Consider the following 21,989-nt stretch of genomic DNA (forward strand, 5'->3'; position numbering starts at 1 on the left):
GAAAATATTGATTTCTATCGCCGATTACAATGGATCAAAATATGGCGAGTGGTGCTGTAATAGGAGAACTACTTGAATAGAAACGAATATTGTATAAATAAACAAAAATTCTAATAAATAATCTAAATAAGATTACACTCAAATTAATTTCACACTTAAAATAGAAATAAATGTAGGTTGTTTAAGGTAGTTGGATTCGTGAATTACGATACAATATATCCAATAGCCAATTCACATAAGGTTCGAAATCTACTAAAAGTGGATTTTAAGTCTCTTTTTTATAAGGCAAATGACATTTGAAATTTAGTTTAAACGCATTTTGGAAGTGTAATGTGAATGAGGTATAAGAAAGCATTTATTTAAAGCATAATATGATAATGTCATTAAACACAATTATTATGAAATATTTGTGATAAAAAATTCCTAACGGAAAAATCTTCAGAATTACCGTTACATTACATATTCTTTTTGATTTTTTATGTAAGTGCTCGATTATGTGAATAATTATATTAACTACAACTGCCTAAAAATTTGAGAATAACAATTCGAAAATTACCGAGAAGTATTTATTTTTGTCATTACAAGTTAGTCATTATAACTCGCCGCAATGTAATGCAACGTGTAATGACAGCTTTACTCCTGGTAATGTCAATTGTAATGAGATGTGGTTACCTAGTTTTTGCTGGGAATGAACCTTTTTTAAACATTTTTTTCGAATTCAGCAATTCAAAATACATAAGAAAAGTCGACCCTCATCAAGTGTACATTTTCAGTGTAAGCTAGTGTTATTTAACTTCCAATTTGTAGTTTTTGGAATATTAGGTCAAATTTGATTTTTATTTTTCACTGCAGATTACTCAGACAAATTTTCCGGAAAAACATATTTTTGGAAATACCGCAATGATGTATTAAATACAACAAACTTCATTCTATAGAATTCTGTCAACATTTCAAGACGTAAGGTTGTATCTTAAACCCAAAGAAAAAATACTTTCCTCCGGAACGAAATTTTAGACAAACGAAATTCCCCTTTCTTATAATGTATTTTCTTTTGAAGCAAATAAACCCGAAGTGATTCAACGATTGTCTGATATTTTTTATTTGCTTTAAAGGCAAATTGTTTAGCATCAAAAGAAAACTTTGTTTGTCTAAAATTTCGTTCCTCAGAAAAGAAAACTTTTCTTTCTGTGTAAAAGATACAATGCGCATTTAAGGGTTAAGAAATCTCCTTGGTTCAACAAAAGGAAAATAATCGGGTGTACTCAGTGGTGAAAAAAAAACTTAAAGTGCCTATATGCAATAAAATTAATTCATTATGATACCACAGTGGTGCACTTCTCTCTTATCACTGAGTGCTGCCTGATTTTTGTAAAAAGACTTCTTTATAACAACGAAGGGATTTTGGATGAATGAGTTTTTGTCATGTATTGCGTTCTATGCTAATTTTCTTAGGTTTTTGTGTTCGATTTTAGCTTATGTTTGTTGTTAACTATCATCCATAAATCTAAAATTTTGTAAACTTTAGGAATTAGAATTATAGATACCTGTCAATAGGAATAGGGTCCGGTCCACCTACTCTGAAAAAATAGCATGCCAGGTTCCAAAGACTTTGTCTTTACACTAATGATTTTGGTATTGATTCCGAGCCAAAGAAGCGGAGAATTGAAGTAAGAATAATTTGAAGATAGAATTCTATTTTAAATTTAAGTTTTGCGTACTTAAAACGAATAAATTAAAAGTCGTGGTAACGACTTTTAATTTCTTAGTTTTAACAATCAATAAGGTCCTACAAAGTTTCGTTTTTCTGCGACGCATCATTCTATTTTTGTCCATTCGATGTATGGGATTGAACCACTATGAAAACTTCCTCGTGAACTCAATATACCGCTCCGTTCTGGTAGTATATAATACATATACAAATATGAGCTGGGACCAAAGCTAGTGAAGTTCCAACGAGTTCAAGAGCTCACCAATGCACATAAAAGTTAGACTAGCCCAGCAAAAAAATTTGGAAGTTCTTCCAAAGGCACAACTTCAAAAGCACTTCCAGAAGATGTACTCCCAATGATGTTCTTTATTTTAACTACACGCAAAAAAATAATTCTTTCCTCCCAAACGAAATTTTAGACAAACAAAGTTCGATTCTCATTTGCTTTTCGTTGAAAGGAAGTGTATTTGGAAGAAAAGTATATACTTTTTGTGATAAACGTTTATTCTTTTCCAGGATGTAAAAACAATTTCATAAAGACTAACTCCAAAAAATTTTTTTTCTGGCTAATTGCATTTTCCCTCACATCTTTCTCACTTCCACGAAGTTTTTAGTTCTTAGCACCTTTTTCTGTAATACAAACAATGTAGAAGGAATTATACGATTTTATAAATTTTTAATTTTTTTTTACCTTTCGCCTGGACGGAGAATCGAACCGCGGACCATGCACTTTGTAAGCCAACACACTAACCACTGAGCTATGTACCTGTTATGGTCATCAATAGATAAATATCCATATAAGTTATATTTATGTAGCATAGCTTGCGGCGCCCACGAACCGAATAAACTAAGTTTATTTAACAGAAGCAAACATTTAGTTTGGCACCGTGGAGCAGTGGTTGCTACGTCCAACTTGCATGCCAAGGGTCGTGGGTTCGATCCCTGCTTCGACCAAAGTTTTTTTTTTGTTTTTTGTTTTTCGGAAGATTCCGAAAAAAATGTTCAACATTACATTCTACTATATTAAATTTTTACTATGAACTGTAAAATGTGTCTTATTAAAGACCCAAAGTCAGAAAAGAACAGTGTGTGATATAAACGAAATGGACTGTGTTGTTGGTTCAAAAATAACTTTTTTTATTGAAAAAATAAAAATTTTGTCACAAACGAATATTTTTGGTGATAAAAGTGTATACTTTTCGAAGCAATTCAAAAAACTATAACAAAAGAAAAACGTTTTCGGTACACGTTTTCCAAACGTCTTTTTTCTTTGCGTGTACACAGGAAGTTATTTTCATTCAATGTTTTATAACATGCTTTTCATATTTTTAATTGGTAATTTTAACTTTTTTGTTTCATATTGGTTAAAAACATTTTAAGAATTATTAAAATGGTACAAATGATTTAAAATTTGTCAAAAACAAGTATATAAAGCAGTAAGTTCGGCCGGGCCGAATCTTAAATACCCACCACGATGAATAAAGTATTATAGTTTCCTGTGAAAATTTCAGGGGGATTTGATGACAAGCAGATCAGTTCAACCAGTACACTTCCGAAGATAAATTCAAAGATTTTACCTATGAAGACTAGATCAGATTCTGGATTTATAAGAACAACATTTGTTTGAGTTTTAGAGGAATCATAAACATCGTGGGCAAGTGTGCAGGAAAACAATGAAATAACGCCTTGATTTAAAATCTAACATCTGTAGGTTTTTACCCCCTTATTTGAATGATTACCAGAAGTAAAATCTGGAAACTATAATTCAGTTTCAAGCAATTTTCATTATCAGTGCAAATGGTCCGATATTCACCATTTTCGGCACACCTCTTTATTTTCCTAAAATACTTGTAGATTTAAAATTTCATGCTAATTTGAAAAAAACTATGGCTTCTAAAAGCCCAAAAAGTAAAATCGGGAGATCGGTCTATTTGGGTGAAACATAGACCAATACACGCCATTTTCGGCTCTCATATTAAAGGTCCTAAAATACCTCTAGATTTCTCATTTCAGACAAATTAGATAAAAACTACGGATTCTAGAAGCCTAAAAAATAAGATAATTTCTTGCACACCTATTTGTATTCTTAAAAACCTCCAGATTTTCGATTTCAGGCAAAGTGGACAACAATTACGGTTTCTAGAAGCCCAAAAAGTAATATCGGGAGATCGGTCTATCTGATGGCTATATCAAAACATGGACCTATACTCACCATTTTCGGCATACCTTTTTATGGTCCAAATTTCCAATTTGAGGCAAGTTGGATAAAAACTACGGTTTCTATAAGCCCAAGAATAAAATCTGGAGATCGGTCTATATGGGGGCTATATAAAAACATGGTCCGATACTCATCATTTTCAGCACACCTCTTTATTGTTCTAAAACACCTCTATATTTCCAATTTCAGGCAAATTGGATAAAAACTACGGATTCTATAAGCCCAAGACCACATATGGGAATATCGGTCTATATTGGGGATATGCCAAAACCTGGACCGATACTCACCATTTTTAGCACACCTCTTTATGGTCCTAAAATACCTCTTGATTTCAAATTTCAACCAAATTAGATAATAACTACGGATTCTAGAAGCCCAAGAAGTAAAATCGGGAAATCGGTTTATGTATGGGGGCTATACCTAAACATCAACCGATACTCACCATTTTTGGCGCACCTCCTTATGGTGCTAAAATACCTCTAGATTTCCAATTTCAGGCGAATTGGATAGAAACTATCGATTCTAGAAGCCCTAGAAATATAATCGGGAGAACGGTCTATATGGGGGCTATACCAAAACATGGACCGATACTCACCATTTCAGGCACACCTCTTTGTGGTCATAAAATACCTCTAGATTTCCAATTTCAGGCAAATTGGATAGAAACTAAGGTTTTTATAAGCCCAAGACCCCAAATCGGGAGGTCGGTTTATATAGCCCATCTTCGTGATTACAACAGACAGACAGACAGCCAGACAGACGGACATGGCTATATCGTCTTAGAATTTCTCCCTGATCAAGAATATATATACTTTATATAGTCGGAAATCGATATTTCGATCTGTTACAAACGGAATGACAAACTTATTATACCCCCGTCACCATTCTATGGTGGTGGGTATAAAAATGCCAAATCCAATCTGAAAAAATTGTGAATTTTTAAAAATAAAACGTTTCAGACAAGCGTAGAATCCATTAAAAATTATAAAAAATTATAAAAATTATTTATTTGACAAAATATGATAGAATTTTTTTATTTACATCCAAAACATTGAATTCGGATCACACCTAAAGAAGTGTTGCAAATTCAGTACACCGGCTGTTGAAATGGAGGACTTCCATCCCATGACAAGCCCATGTTAAATTCATCGCTTCTGCGTCAATTTTGCACCACTTCCGGATCCAAAAAGGACATTTTCATTACTTTTTTGGCGACGCTTTTTGTGCCGGGAGAAAGAGACAAGGAGATGCTCCGCTTGCACAAAAGTGATTTTCTCCGATGAGAAGCCATTTCAAATTGAGCAGTTTGAGCACAAACAAACTTATCGGGTTTAATTTCCAAAGAAGTCGCATCTCGCTTATATTCATCAACCGTGGGTTCAATATAACAGACAAAACATTTACACCGCAGACCAAGGACATTCCAACAGGACTCAGCACCATCGCACTCAGTACGCGTCAACCAACAATAGCTTAAAAATAAGTTTCCTTGCTTCTTCTATACCGCCCAGTGCCCACCAATATCTCCGACACTAAAATACACCAAAGTGACGATCATCTCAAGATGGCGCTTTTGCTTATAAGCAATAAAATTTAAAAAAAAAAAAAAAAAAAAACAAGTATATACGGCCGTAAGTTCGGCCAGGCCGAAGCTTATGTACCCTCCATCATGGATTGCGTAGAAACTTCTTCTAAACACTGCCATCCACAATCGAATTAATTAAGTTGCGGTAACGCTTGCCGATGGCAAGGTATCTTAAAACCTCCTAACACCATCTTCTAAATTGTATGTAAGTCCATACGTGGTATATATTAAATCAAAAAAGATCGATCCAATACGTATATAATTCAGTTTGACAAAGTAGACATAAAATTTTGACAAAATTTTCTACAGAAATAAAATTTTAACAAAATTTTCTATAGAAATAAAATTTTCACAAAATTTTCTACAGAAATAAAAATTTTGACAAAATATTCTATAGAAAGAAAATTTTGACAAAAATTTCTACAGAAATAAAATTTTAACAAAATTTTCTATAGAAATAAACTTTTGACAAAATTTTCTATAGAAATAAAATCTTGGTAGATTATTTGTGGCTCGAGTGGCAACCATGATTATGAACCGAATAAAATTTGAACAAAATTTTATATAGAAATAAAATTTTGAAAATGATGAAAATTTTATTATGAACCGAATAAAATTTTAACAAAATTTTCTGTAGAAATAAAATTTTGGCAAAATTTTCTATAGAAATAAAATTTTGACAAAATTTTGGTAGATTATTTTTGGCTCTAGTGGCAACCATGATTATGAACCGATATGGACCAATTTTTGTGTGATTGGACCAATTTTGGTATGGTTGTTAGCGACCATATACTAACACCACGTTCCTAATTTGAACCGGATTGGATGAATTTTGCTCCTCCAAGAGGCTCCGGAGGTCAAATCTGGAGAACGTTTTATATGGGGGCTATATATAATTATGGACCGATATGGACCAATTCGGGCACGGTTGTTAAAGATCATATACTAACACCATGTTCCAGATTACAACCGGCTTGGATGAAATTTGCTTCTCTTGGAGACTTCGCAAGCCAAATCTGGGAATCGGTTTATATGGGGGCTATATATAATTATGAACCGACGTGGACCAATGTTTGCATGGTTGTTAGAGACCATATACCACCATCATGTACCAAATTTCAGCCGGATCGGATGAAATTTGCTTCTCTTTGAGGCTCCGCAAGCCAAATCTGGGGATCGGTTTATATGGGGGTTATATATAATTATGGATCGATGCGGACCAATTTTTGCATGATTGTTGGAGACCATATACCAAGACCATGTACCAAATTTCAGCCGGATCGGATGAAATATGCTTCTCTTAGAGGCTCCTCAAGCCAAATCTGGGGATCGGTTTATATGGGGGCTATATATAATTAAGGACCGATATGGACCAATTTTTGCATGATTGTTGGAGACCATATACCAACACCATGTACCAAATTTCAGCCGGATCGGATGAAATATGCTTCTCTTAGAGGCTCCACAAGCCAAATCTGGGGATCGGTTTTTATAGGGGCTATATATAATTAAGGACCGATATGGACCAATTTTTGCATGGTTGTTAGAGACCATATACCAGCATCATGTACCAAATTTCAGCAGGATCGGATGAAATTTTCTTCTCTTTGAGGCTTCGCAAACCAAATCTGGGGATCGGTTTATATGGGGGCTATATATAATTATGGACCGATGTGTACCAATTTTTGCATGGTTGTTAGAGACCATATACCAACACCATGTACCAAATTTCAGCCGGATCGGATGAAATTTGCTTCTCTTTTAAGCTCCGCAAGCCAAATCTGGGGATCGGTTTATATGGGGGCTATATATAATTATGGACCGATGTGGACCAATTTTTGCATGGTTGTTAGAGACCATATAGCAACACCATGTACCAAATTTCAGCAGGATCGGATGAAATTTGCTTCTCTTTTAGGCTCCGCAAGCCAAATCTGGGGATCGGTTTATATGGGGGCTATATATAATTATGGACCGATGTGGACCAATTTTTGCATGGTTGTTAGAGACCATATACCAACACTATGTACCAAATTTCAGCCGGATCGGATGAAATATGCTTCTGTTAGAGGCTCCACAAGCCAAATCTGAGGGTCGCTTTATATGGGGGCTATACGTAAAAGTGGACCGATATGGCCCATTTTCAATACCATCCGACCTACATCGGTAACAACTACTTGTGCCAAGTTTCAAGTCGATAGCTTGTTTCGTTCGGAAGTTAGCGTGATTTCAACAGACGGACGGACGGACGGACGGACGGACATGCTTAGATCGACTCAGAATTTCACCACGACCCAGAATATATATACTTTATGGGGTCTTAGAGCAATATTTCGATGTGTTACAAACGGAATGACAAAGTTAATATACCCCCATCCTATGATGGAGGGTATAAAAAAACAAATGAAAAAGTATAGCGCTTTCTGTACACGGACGAAAAATACTGTTTTTCATATGTTTCGGTGTAAAAATTATAAGTTTGGAGCTCAAATTTGCCGATTTTTTTAAGGGTATAGATACATTACATAATCATCAACACAGCAGAGAAAATAAAGAAGGCACAATAATAATTAAACCTATAATTGATAAATAAATATTAGCAGGTTTTCCATATATGTGTGTATGTACTTCTTAAGGATATTTTTTGTTTTTTTCGAAACGTAAATTTTCTAATTAAGGCTCGATTTCCATCAATATTGTCATTTAAACTTCTTCAGTTTTTGTTGCCGCCATGAATGATGATTTCTATTTCATTTAAATGTATGTGGCAAAAACATACAAAAATTTATTCATGGTCAAACAATCGATATTCATATAAATGATCCCTAGAGACTGACTCTAATGTCCCCGTTCTGCTGTCGTGGAGTTCATGAAAAGCAGTTAGGTCTTTGCATTGACATAAATTGCATTGAAAACTTTGGCAGAGTCATCTGCAATTGGTAATTGGTCTAGGCAGACATTTGCATAGACATACATTGGAAAAAATTTTACAGAGATTTTGTAACTTTATTTATAAGGGCACTTTACCCATTTTCAATTAATTTGTCCTTGAAATACAGAGTGGCTGATATCAAACACTGTAAAGCGCTATTTTTTTCATATAAGACAATAATGCGCCTTAAAGTATTTGTATTCTGAGTCGGGGTAAAATTCTGCGTCGATCTAGCAATGTCCGTCCGTCCATCGGTGTGTAGAAATCATGTCAGCCTCTAAGAGAAGCAAATTTCATCCGATCCGGCTGAAATTTGGTACATGGTATTAGTATATGGTCTCTAACAATCATGCAAAAATTGGTTTACATCGGTCCATAATCATAGCCCCCATATAAACCGATCCCTAGATTTGGCTTGCGGAACCTCTAAGAGAAGCAAATTTCATCCGATCCTGTTGAAATTTGGTACATGGTGTTAGTATATTGTCTCTAACAACCATGCCAAAATTGGTCCATATCGGTCCATAATTATATATAGCCCCCATATAAGCCGATCCCCAGATTTGACCTCCGGAGCCTCTTAGAGGAGCAAAATTCATCCGATCCGGTTGAAATTGGGTACGTGGTGTTAGTATATGGTATCCAACAACCATGTAGGAATTGGTTCATATCAGTCCATAATTATATATAGCCCCCATATAAACCGTTCCCCACATTTGATCTACGGAGCCTCTTAGAGGAGCAAAATTCATCCAATCCGGTTGAAATTTGCAACGTGGTATTAGTATAAGGCCGCTAATAATCATGCCAAAATTGGTCCATATCGGTCTAAAGTTATATGTAGGCGATCCACAATCACACAAAAATTGGTCCTTATCGGTTCCTAATCATGGTTGCCGCGTGAGCCAAAAATAATCTACCAAAATTTTATTTTTATAGAAAACATTGTCAAAATGTTATTTTTATAGAAAATTTTGTCAAAATTTTATTTCTATAGCACATTTTGTCAAAATTTTATTCCTATAGAACATTTTGTCAAAATTTTATTTCCATAGAAAATTTTGTCAAAATTTTATTTCTATAGAAAATGTTGTCAACATTTTCTTTTGTCAAAATTTTATTTCTATAGAAACTTTAAACTTAATTATATACGTATTTAATCGGTCTTTTTAGTTTAATATATACCACGTATGGACTATGTGGTATATATTACGGTGTTAGGAAGTTTTAAGATACCTTGCCATCGGCAATTGTTACCGCAACCCAAGAAATTTGATTCTGGATGACAGTCTTCAGTAGAAGTTTCTACGCAATCCATGGTGGAGGGTACATAAGCTTCGGCCTGGCCGAACTTTCGGCCGTATATACTTGTTTTTCCTTTAATTTCTCTTCTCTCCTTTAAATAAGTCCTCCCAGATTCAATATTTAGCTTAATGACAACATCCTAGATGTAGTCTTTAAATTGCGTTCAAAATTTTTGTATTCATATCAACTATTCTTTGAGTGTATTAGTTTGAGAGAGTCAACCAAGATATGGTAAAGCAGGAACCGGAATTCTGCAAAAGCTCCATTAATGATGCTATGGTAAATGTGGCCCTCCTAACAATCGTTGGTTCCCATGAAATTTCCACACTAAACAGCATTTTTGCATGTTGAAATTGAATGCATTTTGGATATAATTCTCAATTTCAACATTTGAAGGAATCCTTCATTTAATGGCCTAACAAACAAGTTTACTGTCCGCTGTTTTGCTAGACGCAGAACCCGCATCTCTTGGCAATATTGTCTAGTTGTTCTTACTTGTGCTGCCTGCCCATTCTGACATTAATTTTACCTAAACTTGATTTAGTACTCAACAAATTTCCCACGTTACAGTTTATTGTGACTTGTGTCGTTGGGTTTTCCAATCTCCTTGGTTGTTTCCAATTCATTTCCTTATCGAGCAGAACCGTTCATTGGTTCGTTTTCAATGAATGAAGTTGTACCTTTTTGGTTGATGGACGAATGCTATCCAAACATGAATTCGACGGCCATCCATCAATATTGATGGGATGGTGATCGATTTTTGTGGTTGATGTGAATTTTTTTTTAAGAAGCAGTGGGTAATAATAGGAAGTGGGAAATGCGTTATTATATTTCAAGTTTGCATCTCTTCATGTTATTTTTTTAAGCCTTAGAATAAATATTCCATAAAAGCAGCTACTTCGAATCCATTGCAGAAAAGTGGTTTGTATAGACAAAAAATAGAATTTTCTAGATAAATTGAAAATTTTAAAATCATGAAATTGTTTCATTAATTTTACTTAATCATTATATTTAATTAATTAATTTATAAAAAAATAAATAAATGACTCTTTTTAAGGCTGACCTACTTCATACACCCAAGTGTGAACATTTATCACAAACTTCAAAATACCAATACCCGTAATAGAGAAATGCACAGGCCTGAAACAGGAGACTAAACGCATTATGTTTTTCCAGGATTGCCTTTTAGTTGGCGAGATTGGGCAACCCTAGTGCTGCAATCTGCTAACTGACGTACACTGAAAAAAAGTATTGACCCAACGATTGTGCAACCTACATTTTATGACACACAACTTACACTCTAAAATAAAGAGAACTCCCTCCGCTAAATAAGTAAACCTTTTCTTAAAGTAAAGAAAACCAGTTTTGATTTAAAGAAATCATCTTTACTCTCACTGATATATTTAATCTTTTGATTTAAGATTAAAACGTTGAGAATTATTTTCAGAATTAAAAACTAAGAAAACGTTTTGTTATATTTTGGATTGTTAAACTGGAATTGGTTTGTACGTGAATAGCTTTATTAATATATCGCAAAGGTATAGATCCTAGCTTTAGAGCTAGATATATCCCTAAAAAATGTCTGTATTTTAAATAAGCCGCTTCTTTGGTTCGGAATCAATACCAAAATCCTTAAGAGAATGTCAAAATCTTGAGATCCAAGTAAACTTTTTGTTGGGTGCACCCAGAACTATTTTGCTAGTATGTAAAATTCTTTTTTTGTTGTTAAAAGATTCAACTCGCCCAAAAAATAGAATTTAATCGTGAGCCTTTTCGTGCGATTTTTTTTACAACGTTCGAAGTGGATCAACTCAAGATCAGTGCATCGATTAACTTAATTGCATTTTTGGCTCCCTCAAGGAACAGTGTTTATCGATGGTATGGTGAATTCATGAAGGTCGTCCAAAATCTTTTGTTGTTTCGGAAACCTATCGCGAGATTGCGAAAACCTTAAAGGGTGATACGGTCAAAATTTGGTCAAGGGAAAACGCGTGTAAATCGGTGAAATCGTTTATTTAAAAAATCAAATTAAATTTCTTCAATTCAAGTTCAATTAGTATAAAATTCAGGAAAAATATTCAATTAGGCTTTCGCTTTTCCAAATCCGAATTGCCGGGCCTCACGCTTGACACCTGCCATCAGATTTTGTACAGCCACCTTGTCCACCTTCTTCGCCGCAAAAAGCAAGTTTGCCTTGAACTGCTGCTCGTCCTTAGCAGTTTTTTTTGGTCTTCTTTAAGTTCCGCTTGACAATAGCCCAGTATTTCTCAATTGGGCGGAGCACTGGCGTGTTGGGAGGGTTCTTGTCCTTGGGAACCACCTGCACGTTGTTGGCGGCGTACCACTCCATGGCCTTTTTACCGTAATGGCAAGATGCCAAATCCGGCCAAAACAGTACGGAACAACCGTGTTTCTTCAGGAAAGGCAGCAGACGTTTATTCAAACACTCTTTCACGTAAATTTCTTGGTTGACAGTCCCGGAAACTATGAAAATGCTGCTTTTCAAGCCACAGGTACAGATGGGTTGCCAAACCAGATATTTCTCTGCGAACTTTGACAGTTTTATGTGCTTGAAAATATCTGCTACCTTTCCCCTTCCTTTTGCCGTATAAAATTCCTGTCCCGGAAGCTGCTTGTAGTCGGCTTTAACGTAGGTTTCGTCGTCCATTACCACGCAGTCAAACTTCGTCAGCATCGTCGTGTACAGCCTCCGGGATCGCGCCTTGCCCGTCGTATTTTGTTTATCATCGCGGTTTGTAAGTCGATAGTCCGGCTCGTTTTTTGGCTCGATGCACGGTTGTAGACGATACACCCAGCTTATTTGCGGCATCTCGGAGAGAGAGGTTAGGGTTTCGCTTGAAACTACCGGCAACTCTCTTTGTCGTCTCAGCGGCTTCCGGTTTTCGATTTACCCCCGATCCAGACTTCCTGGCTGTCGACAAACGTTCCCCAAACACTTTAATTACATTTGTAACGGTTGATTTGGCAACTTTTAGCAATTTTGCCAGCTTTGCGTGCGAGTAGCTCGGATTTTCGCGATGCGCGAGCAAAATTTTGATACGCCGCTCTTCTTGCTTGGACGGCATTTTGACAACTGAAGAGTGAATTTCAAAATCAAAATAGGAGCAACATTCTACACACACACACACACCTTCAAAATGAGGGTTGTTCAGGTTTTTTAAATGCAAAATTGAAAGAAATACGTCAAGTTTATATTGACCAAATTTTGACCGTATCACCCTTTAGGCACTAGTGGGACCAGCGTACATTCAATGAGTGCATGTAATTTTGACCGTCAATCGCTCAAAAAGGCTGGTGTCGAAAGCAATGCTCTAAAAATACGACAGCGGTGCTTCGAAACATGTCTATGACCTCTTGACAGGTGTTTGATCTTGGATTTATGCATATGAATCCAAAAGTCAACAGTATGGGTGTTTCAAGATGAGTTCAGAACAATCAAATCTGAGTGATACACAAATATTTGTTTGGCAGTTGTCTTCCACTAAATCAGGAAAACCAACCGCCGAAGATGGATCACTCTTCACCACGACAATGCAAGCTCTCACACATCGGTTCCACTAAATCAGGAAAACCAACCGCCGAAGATGGATCACTCTTCACCACGACAATGCAAGCTCTCACACATCGGTTCAAACAACTCCATTTTTGAGTACTCAAAATATCGATTTGATGGGTCATGACTTCTTTTATTCCCGTGGGTAAAAAAATGAGATATCAACGTTTTTCGATACCTAAAGAAACGGCTGATGCGTTCAGAAATCGTGTTTTGGAGATACCTCATCAGTGTGGCAAAAGTGTGTCGACAAATGGTTCAAATGCATGCAAAAGTGTATAAATCCTAATGGAGAATATTTAGAAGGACAATAAAGCAATTTTCGATTTTTAATATTTGTTTTTGTTTTCTAATCCCGAAATATAAAAGTCAACATGCATGTAATGTCAGTAACTGTCAGCGGTAGTTTTTTCCCTCTCAGTACTGCTGGTGACAAGAGAGAAGCACACAGTGATAAGAGAGAAGTTCACCATTGTAGTATCACAGTTGACTGAATAGCCTTCTTTAGTCTGAAATAGAGGGATGCCTCTATATCTAGCCTAACCTTACCTACGTTTTATTCTTCTGCGGGTATTGCTGAATCTTTAATACGACACGATGTACAAAGATAATTCTAAAACTAAATTGAAGGCAAGCATTTACTTACCTTAGGTATATAATGCACACGCTTACAATACAATCGATATATCATTTGATCATAATTACCTGAAAGTAAATGAAATAATAAAAAATATATGAGAAGGTTGGAAACTGCAAATCTCTTTCTCTATGTATAAGTGACATATAATGTATGTTCGTGATCGATAAACTCAACAACTACCAAACCGCTTGTGATGTTAAATATGTACTCTATGGGCAGTGACGAGTGTTTCTGTGTAGTTTGAAATTCATACAACAGATTTTTTTTTAATTTTCTTGTTTGTATTTATACCCTAGACCACATAGTGGTCAGGGTATAATAAGTTTGATCGGCCAGATAATGTGCCTACCAGAAATATTGATTTTAGACCCCATAAAATATATACCGATCGACTCGGGAGGTGATTCTGAAATTTGCGCTTGGTGTCCGTCCGTCCGTCTGTCCATGTATTTGTTGTTCACAGGATTCCGGTCGCAATTATTAACCGATTTTGATGAAATTTGGTACAGGGAGTTTTTTGGACACAAGGACGAACGCTATGAATTTGGAAGAAATCGGATCAAATTTAGATATAGCTCCCATATATATGTATTGCCCGATTTCGACAAATCGGGTCACGTTGCGCTTTTTTCAAACGGATCGTCACAAAATTTGGCAAAAGGTAATCTTTTCCATCGCCCTTCAATTCTGCAAAATTTCATCCAAATCGGTTCAGATTTAGATATAGCTCTCATATATATGTATCGCCCGATTTTTTTAAATTTGGCCATAAAACCCTTATTTATCAACCGATCTTACACAAATTTGGCTAAATGTAGTCTTCTATAACACTAACTATATGTACAAAAAATCATCGAAATCGGTTCAGATTTAGATATAGCTCCCATATATATGTATAGCCCGATTTTCCCAATTTTGGCCATAGAACTCTTATTTATTAACCGATCTTACTAAAAGTTGGCTAGATCCAGTCCTCTATAGTACTAACTATATGTGCAAAATTTCATCGAAATCGGTTCAGATGTAGATATAGCTCCCATATATGTATCACCCGATTTTGAAAAATTCGCCCCTAATAACCTTATGTTTGACCAAACAGGCGTCATTTCTTAACTGATCTTACTCAAATCTTGCACAAGGTAACCTTTTGTGGTATTAATCAAACCAGCAAAATATTATGCAAATTGGTTCAGATTTAGATATAACTTCCATATATATGCATCGCTCGATTTTCCCAAATTTGGCCATAGTACTCTTGTTTATTAACCAATGTTACTCAAATTTCAAATTCGGCTAGTACAGATCGTAATTATACTTGTAGCTCTTACATAAGAAATTCTTATGTAAGAAATTCTTATTAAGAATATTGCTCGATTTTTACAAATTTGTATTTATTAACAACACTAATTTAACGATTTTCTCTTTTTTAATAATGGGCTCAATATTAGTGGCATACTAACTTCGTAGGTGCAATATCAACACAGCCAGTGTTGCCAGAAGTAGGGGAAATTCCCTATATGTAGGGTTTTTCTAATATTTAGCGTCTTGTAGGGACGTAGGGCCACAATATATGACATTTTCACTCAACACAATTTGTAATAATTTTTACATTTTGGTGACTCTAGAGGAGGAAATTAGAAGCCGGTAAGGCTTGATCTTTAACAATGTGTGGTAAACTATATTCCTGTAGAAAATTTTGTCAACATTTTATTTCTATAGAACATTTTGTCAAAATTGTATTTCTATACAAATTTTTTTCAATATATTATTTCTATAGAAAATTTTCTCACAAAAATTTGTTTATAGAAACTTTTTCCAAAATTTTATTTTTATAAAGATTTAACAAAAAAGATTACTAATTTGGGTAGAATTCTACCAACTGTGGCAACCGTGGTCTAATACAAATTTATATTCTAAGTTATATACGTTACATATTCATGTTTTAAGATAATAAAGTATTTAGAACCATTTTTGTTTTGTAAAATTTTTTAAATTTAAATATAGTAGGGAAAATTGTTTGGGAATGTATAGGAAAATAGGGAACTTTTTTTGTCCTTGTAAGGTAAACCGAACATTTTCCCTGGCAACATTGACTATGAGCTATAGTCAGATTGACACAAAGCACCCATAGACATGTACCCCTTAATTTTCTCAAATATGCAACTGCGGTTTATCTCCCAGACCTATATGTTACCCCACAAATGCTTATGATTACTAATTCTGTAATGGTGGTTTAGGGTATGATATAGTCGGCCCCGCCCGACTTTCAACTTTACTTACTTGTTTTTAAATGAAGATAACATATAAGACCCAAAATTAATCATCTCTCCCCCGCCAGATGTATACTAAAGGCTATGGAAATTCGAATTAGCCAGCAATGAAACATTAATTTATTCAGACTTGGGTAGATTGGTATCTGACATTTTCTTTTCAATAACCTAATAAATTTCTTAATCGTCATATGCAATAAGCTCGTATGAAAATTATAACAATATGTAAATTAATTATATATTATTTTCTTTTAGTACTCGATGCAATATTTACATGAATTATACAGAACATCGTTGCAATGGTGTTCTATATCATCTCATCTCATAAGGCTAATTGCATATTGACAAAGTGACGTTTCCTTGATTCACCATAGCAATTTGTTGTGACTCATTTGTCGAATAAAATAAAACAAATGGTAAAGTGTCCTAGATAATCACAACAGTAAATATTTCTTATTATTTGGGCACTTTCAACTTTTTGACATGGCATTCCCTAGGCAAATGGTGGTCATGTCGAGCAAAGATTAATAGATTCTTATAAAGGGTGGTTAAAATTTCAGGGGCCGATGTTGATTTTGAATAAAAAACAAACTATTTAGGATATTATGTATGGAACAAAATATCGGCCAAATGGGCGCCGCGATCTCGGTGGCACACCTTCATCCGATGGTCCAAATTTCCGATGACGCTGAGATATAATGGAGGTTCTATGCCGTTAATGTGCCGAATTATCTCTTCTTTTAGCTCTTGAATTGTTGCTGGCTTATCGACGTACACCTTTTCTTTCAAATAACCCCAAAGAAAAAAGTCCAACGGTGTCAAATCACACGATCTTGGCGGCCAATTGACATCGCCATTACGTGAGATAACACGGCCATTGAATTTGTTGCGAAAAAGAGCCATTGTTTCGTTAGCTGTGTGGCAAGTGGCACCGTCCTGCTGAAACCACATATTGTCCACATCCATATCTTCCAATTCGGGCCATAAAAAGTTCGTTATCATCTCACGGTAGCGAACACCATTCACAGTAACTGCCTGACCGGCCTCATTTTGAAAAAAATACGGCCCGATGATGCCGCCAGAGCATAAACGGCACCAAACAGTCACTCTTTGTGGGTGCATTGGTTTTTCGAAATCACTCTTGGATTCTCATTCGCCCAAAATCCGGCAATTCTGTTTATTGACGAATCCACTGAGGTGAAAATGTGCCTCATCACTGAAGATGATTTTCTTCGAAAATTGATCATCCACTGTTGCCATTTCTTGGAACCATTGTACCCATGGTTCAAATTGAGTAAGTCTGAAATAGAGAAATATCAAATAAAATTCGGAAAAAACTTGGCGTTTAGGTGTGGTTCACATTCAACATCGGCCCTTACAATTTAACCACCCTTTATTTCGATTGATTCCACTTTCAACAATTGAACTAAATTCTATTCTATGGTATGTGATTTCCATAATGCGTCGTTAAAACTATGACAATTAACTGAGATTTTTGGATTTTAAGCAGGGCTGTGGAGTTATGGTATTCTTCAAAAATGGTTTTCTTTCAGTTAAAAGAACATAATCATAACCTAAAAAACTTTTTTCGTCGTCGAAAAAAGACGCCACTTGAGAAAAGAAAACCTAGAATTAACTTTATTTATTGGTTTTTACACGCAGAGAAGGTATATGATTACCCCAACCATGTTTCGAGAGCAAAATGTTATTTTTGGACGGAGAACATTAAATCATTCTTTATTGTATTTGTCGTGCAAGCAAACATCACATATTTTACACACTCTATTTTGGTTCAATTTCAACAATAAGTAATCATTCCATATTTACTTCGTGCTCATCAAACGTACAAACGCAGACATCATGCAACTGCAAATAAAAATAAATGATACCATACAACAAAATGCAGAACAAAAAACAGGTAAATTTTTTAATTACACTTCCCTTTTTGTGTTCACATAAAACCACGTTGCACTTCTGAATAAATAAATTAACACAAAACACAGTAATTCCATATTCTCCGTCCATTCCAAGAAACAATCAATACACGACTGACGCGCAAAATGAAAATCGTGTGTACCTGGTTAATGTTTTTATAAAATTCTTTTCGCTGCAAAAATTAAAAAATTAAATGGTCACGAAAACAATGTACATAGCCTTTTTGACCATTTAATGGTTCTAGGAATGTCTATACGTAACCTATAAAAATACTTTTTTCCCTGCAAGAATGTAAAAAAATTGAATGGTCAGGTACATAATATTCGCGACCATGTATCGGTCTCAAATTCTATTATTTAAATAGTAGAACAAGTTTGTGGCATTTGAGAACCATTTAAATGCTTATTTTTACAAAGACAAAATGGTTTCCGCGACAATTACATACTCTAGATAAGCATTAAACGGATGCGGCAACCGTGTCCAAACATGTTTTTTCTGTGCGTGTATGTTAGACATAAAAAGACGATTAAGAACCTATGTAATGCAATTCAGTATTTGACCGGTTTATAATATAAGGGAGTCTGAAAATAGTTAAGAACCGCATGGTAATTAGAAAGCCAAAATTCAATCCGTTCGGATGAACTTGGTTCCTCCATGATGCTTCAGAAGTCAAATTTGGAGGTTCGGTTTCGATATGGACAATGATTGATTGATAGGATGTATAAACTCATATCACATACCTAATTTAAACCTCAACATATTAACATCATGTACCAAATTCCAACCAAATCGAATAAAATTTACAGCTCCAGGAAGCTCCTGAAATCAAATCTGGGAATCGTTTTATATGGGTGCTAAACGCAACAAAAATCTTCCCTCCTAAACGAAATTTTCAACAAACAAAGCTCGTTTCTCATTTGCTTTAAGGAAGTTTATTTGGAAGAAAAGTATATACCTTTTGTGGTGAACGTTTATTCTTTTCCAGGACGTAAAAGCAATTTCACAAAGACTAACTCAAAACAAAAAAAAAAAAAGGAAAAAAAACAATATTTTTTTGGCTAATTTAATTTTCCCTCACATCTTTCTCATTTCCACGGGGTCTTTTAGTTCTTAGCACCTTTTTTTGCAATACAACCAATGTAGAAGAAATTATTCGATTTTATAAATTTTTTAAATTTAACCTTTCGCCTGGACAGAGAATCGAACTGCGGACCATGAAATTTGTAAGCCAATACACTATCCATTGGGCTTCGTAGCTGTTTTTGTCACCAATAGACAATTATCCATATAAGTTATATTTATATAGCATAGCTTGCGGCGCCCACGAGCCGATTAAACAAACTTTATTTAACAGAAACATACATTTAGTGGGGCACCGTGGAGCAGTGGTTGCTACGTCCGCCTTGCATACCAAGGGACCGAACAGCAAAAAGTTTTTTTTTTTTTTTTTTTTTGTTACATATATTCCAGATATGTTCGGAAGATTCCGCAAAGGTGTTCAACATTCCATACTACTTTATTAAATTTATACTATGAAACTGTAATATGTCTCTTAATAAAGACTTAAAGTCAAAAGAAAAACTTTTTCGGTACCCGTTTTCCAAACGTTTTCTTATGGACCGAACCAATTTTTGCATGATTTATAGAAGCCGTATACAACCATTACCTCCACGAAGCTCTGGAAACAGGATCGGCTTTAATTTGGTCAATATATATTTATGAATCGATATCGACCAATTTGCTAATGGGTGTTAGACATATCAAATTTCAATCAGATCGAAGCAAAGTTTGCTCCTCCAAGCAAAATCTGGCGATGGATTTATATGGAAGCTATAAGCAATACCTTGATCAATAAAAAAATTACTTGTGCAAGTTGATAGGTTCTTTCGTTAGGTAAAACCTATAAACCTATAATAGTTCTCAACCTAAAATAGTTCTCAACCTATAATAGTTCTCAACCTATAATAGTTCTCAACCTATAATAGTTCTCTCTGTGGGAGCCACTGTGGTGCAATGGTTAGCATGCCCGCCTTGCATACACAAGGTCGTGGGTTCGATTCCTGCTACGACCGAACACCAAAAAGTTTTTCAGCGGTGGATAATCCCACCTCAGTAATGCTGGTGACATTTCTGAGGGTTTCAAAGCTTCTCTAAGTGGTTTGACTGGAATGTGGAACGCCGTTCGGACTCGGCTATAAAAAGGAGGTCCCTTGTCATTGAGCTTAACATGAAATCGGGCAGCACTCAGTGATAAGAGAGAAGTTCACCACTGTGGTATCACAATGGACTGAATAGTCTAAGTGAGCCTGATACATCGGGCTGCCACATAACCTAACCTAACCTAATAGTTCTCTCAACCGAACGCCAATTGATTTTTCTTAAATGTAATTACATTTTCATAAATTAAAACACGAAAGAGAACGTGTATTCAAATTACACCAACTAAAACGCCACAATTTTCGAACGGGCTGAATTATGTATATTTTAAAATTTCGTTAGCTAATATAGCATTAACGGAGCTTCATGATAATGCTCCGACAATGCTAAGAGTGTATGAAAATTTATTCCTGATTTAGTTAGCATTGAACTTAATTAGTACGGTCATAAAAAAAAACTTGCAAAAAAGAAAATTTCTTTGGGCTGGGGAAAGTTTCTTAAAAAAATGATTTAAAACAAAATGAATTTTTTGCAATAGACGTAAGTTAATATTAGCATCAATTTAACAACCGACTTTCTTCTGTTCTGAATAAAGCTCAAGTAAAAACTGCTTACTCGCAGTAAATATACCTCAATTTATCTTAAATATTGGAATTAATCAATTAATACTTAAAAAAATCAATATAATCAAATCAGTGGCTCTAAAAATCAATTACGTCTTTTCCAAGTCCATTATATGATTACATTATGCGATTATTTATGGACTGCCACTCCACCTCCATGTCAATAAGAGATATTTTCCAGAACAAACAAAAAATCAAAACGAAACAATTCTTGTCCATTAATTGAGTCGAAGTAAATTATAAGGCAATTTTTCAATAAAGTTGTTAACACAAAACGATATCTCAACACTAAGTAGGTGTAATTTACACGGGCTGCCACCATGGCTCTGACAAACTAAGTGCGGCGTTTGGACATAGTCCCCACCATAGTCAGTAGTTGGCCCAGTCAAGCCACACCGCAACATTAATTCCAGCATACATACTCCTTCCTCACTCAATCTATTGGGGAGCAGTAATATAGAAAATGGCACAAAACAAAAAAATGCCATACTCGAGGCAAGTGAGGCCGACTCAAATGCCCAACCCAAAAATTGTTACCCGTAACATGTCAAATCGGAGAACAAGTGATCTTTTCTTTATTGGCGTATTTCTAAATAAAGCTCAATAGCTGTGAATTTATTAATTGCACTGGTATCTGTCCACCATGGAAGAGCTGGGTATCAAGAAAAAACACTAACAACAACAAAACTAATGAAGCAGCGGGCAACAACCAACCAGCTCCTCCGCCGGCTATTATGAGATTTTTCTCTCTCTCCTCTCTAGCCAACCAAAGAAGACAACGATGACGACAACAACAATCAGTGGAAACTGAAAACACCGCCAATTCAATGGGCAGGCAGATTGCCAAGAGAAAGATTTAATTAATCGGCGGATTTGGTAGTTGACTTAACACGACCAAGCGATAAATTTTGCTCTGATTTGCTGGCATAGTCTGCCACACACACACACATAACTAACCGCCAACTAACGGCAATAGCTGCATCAAAACGAGACGAGACTGGGCCATTAGACCAGGCATCAGTAGAATCACTCCACCCATGGC

The 21,989-nt window shown here is 35.4% G+C and overlaps 1 protein-coding gene across 1 annotated transcript in view; it reads right to left on the reverse strand.

Moving 5' to 3' along the window:
- LOC142239734 (uncharacterized) overlaps positions 1-21,989 on the reverse strand; it is a 387,934-nt gene that overhangs the window by 113,455 nt on the left and 252,490 nt on the right. The gene's annotated exons all lie outside the window — the stretch shown is intronic.

The sequence above is a fragment of the Haematobia irritans genome, chromosome 5 (assembly GCF_050003625.1).
Source record: "Haematobia irritans isolate KBUSLIRL chromosome 5, ASM5000362v1, whole genome shotgun sequence".
In the NCBI taxonomy this organism is placed as follows: Eukaryota; Metazoa; Arthropoda; class Insecta; order Diptera; family Muscidae; genus Haematobia; species Haematobia irritans.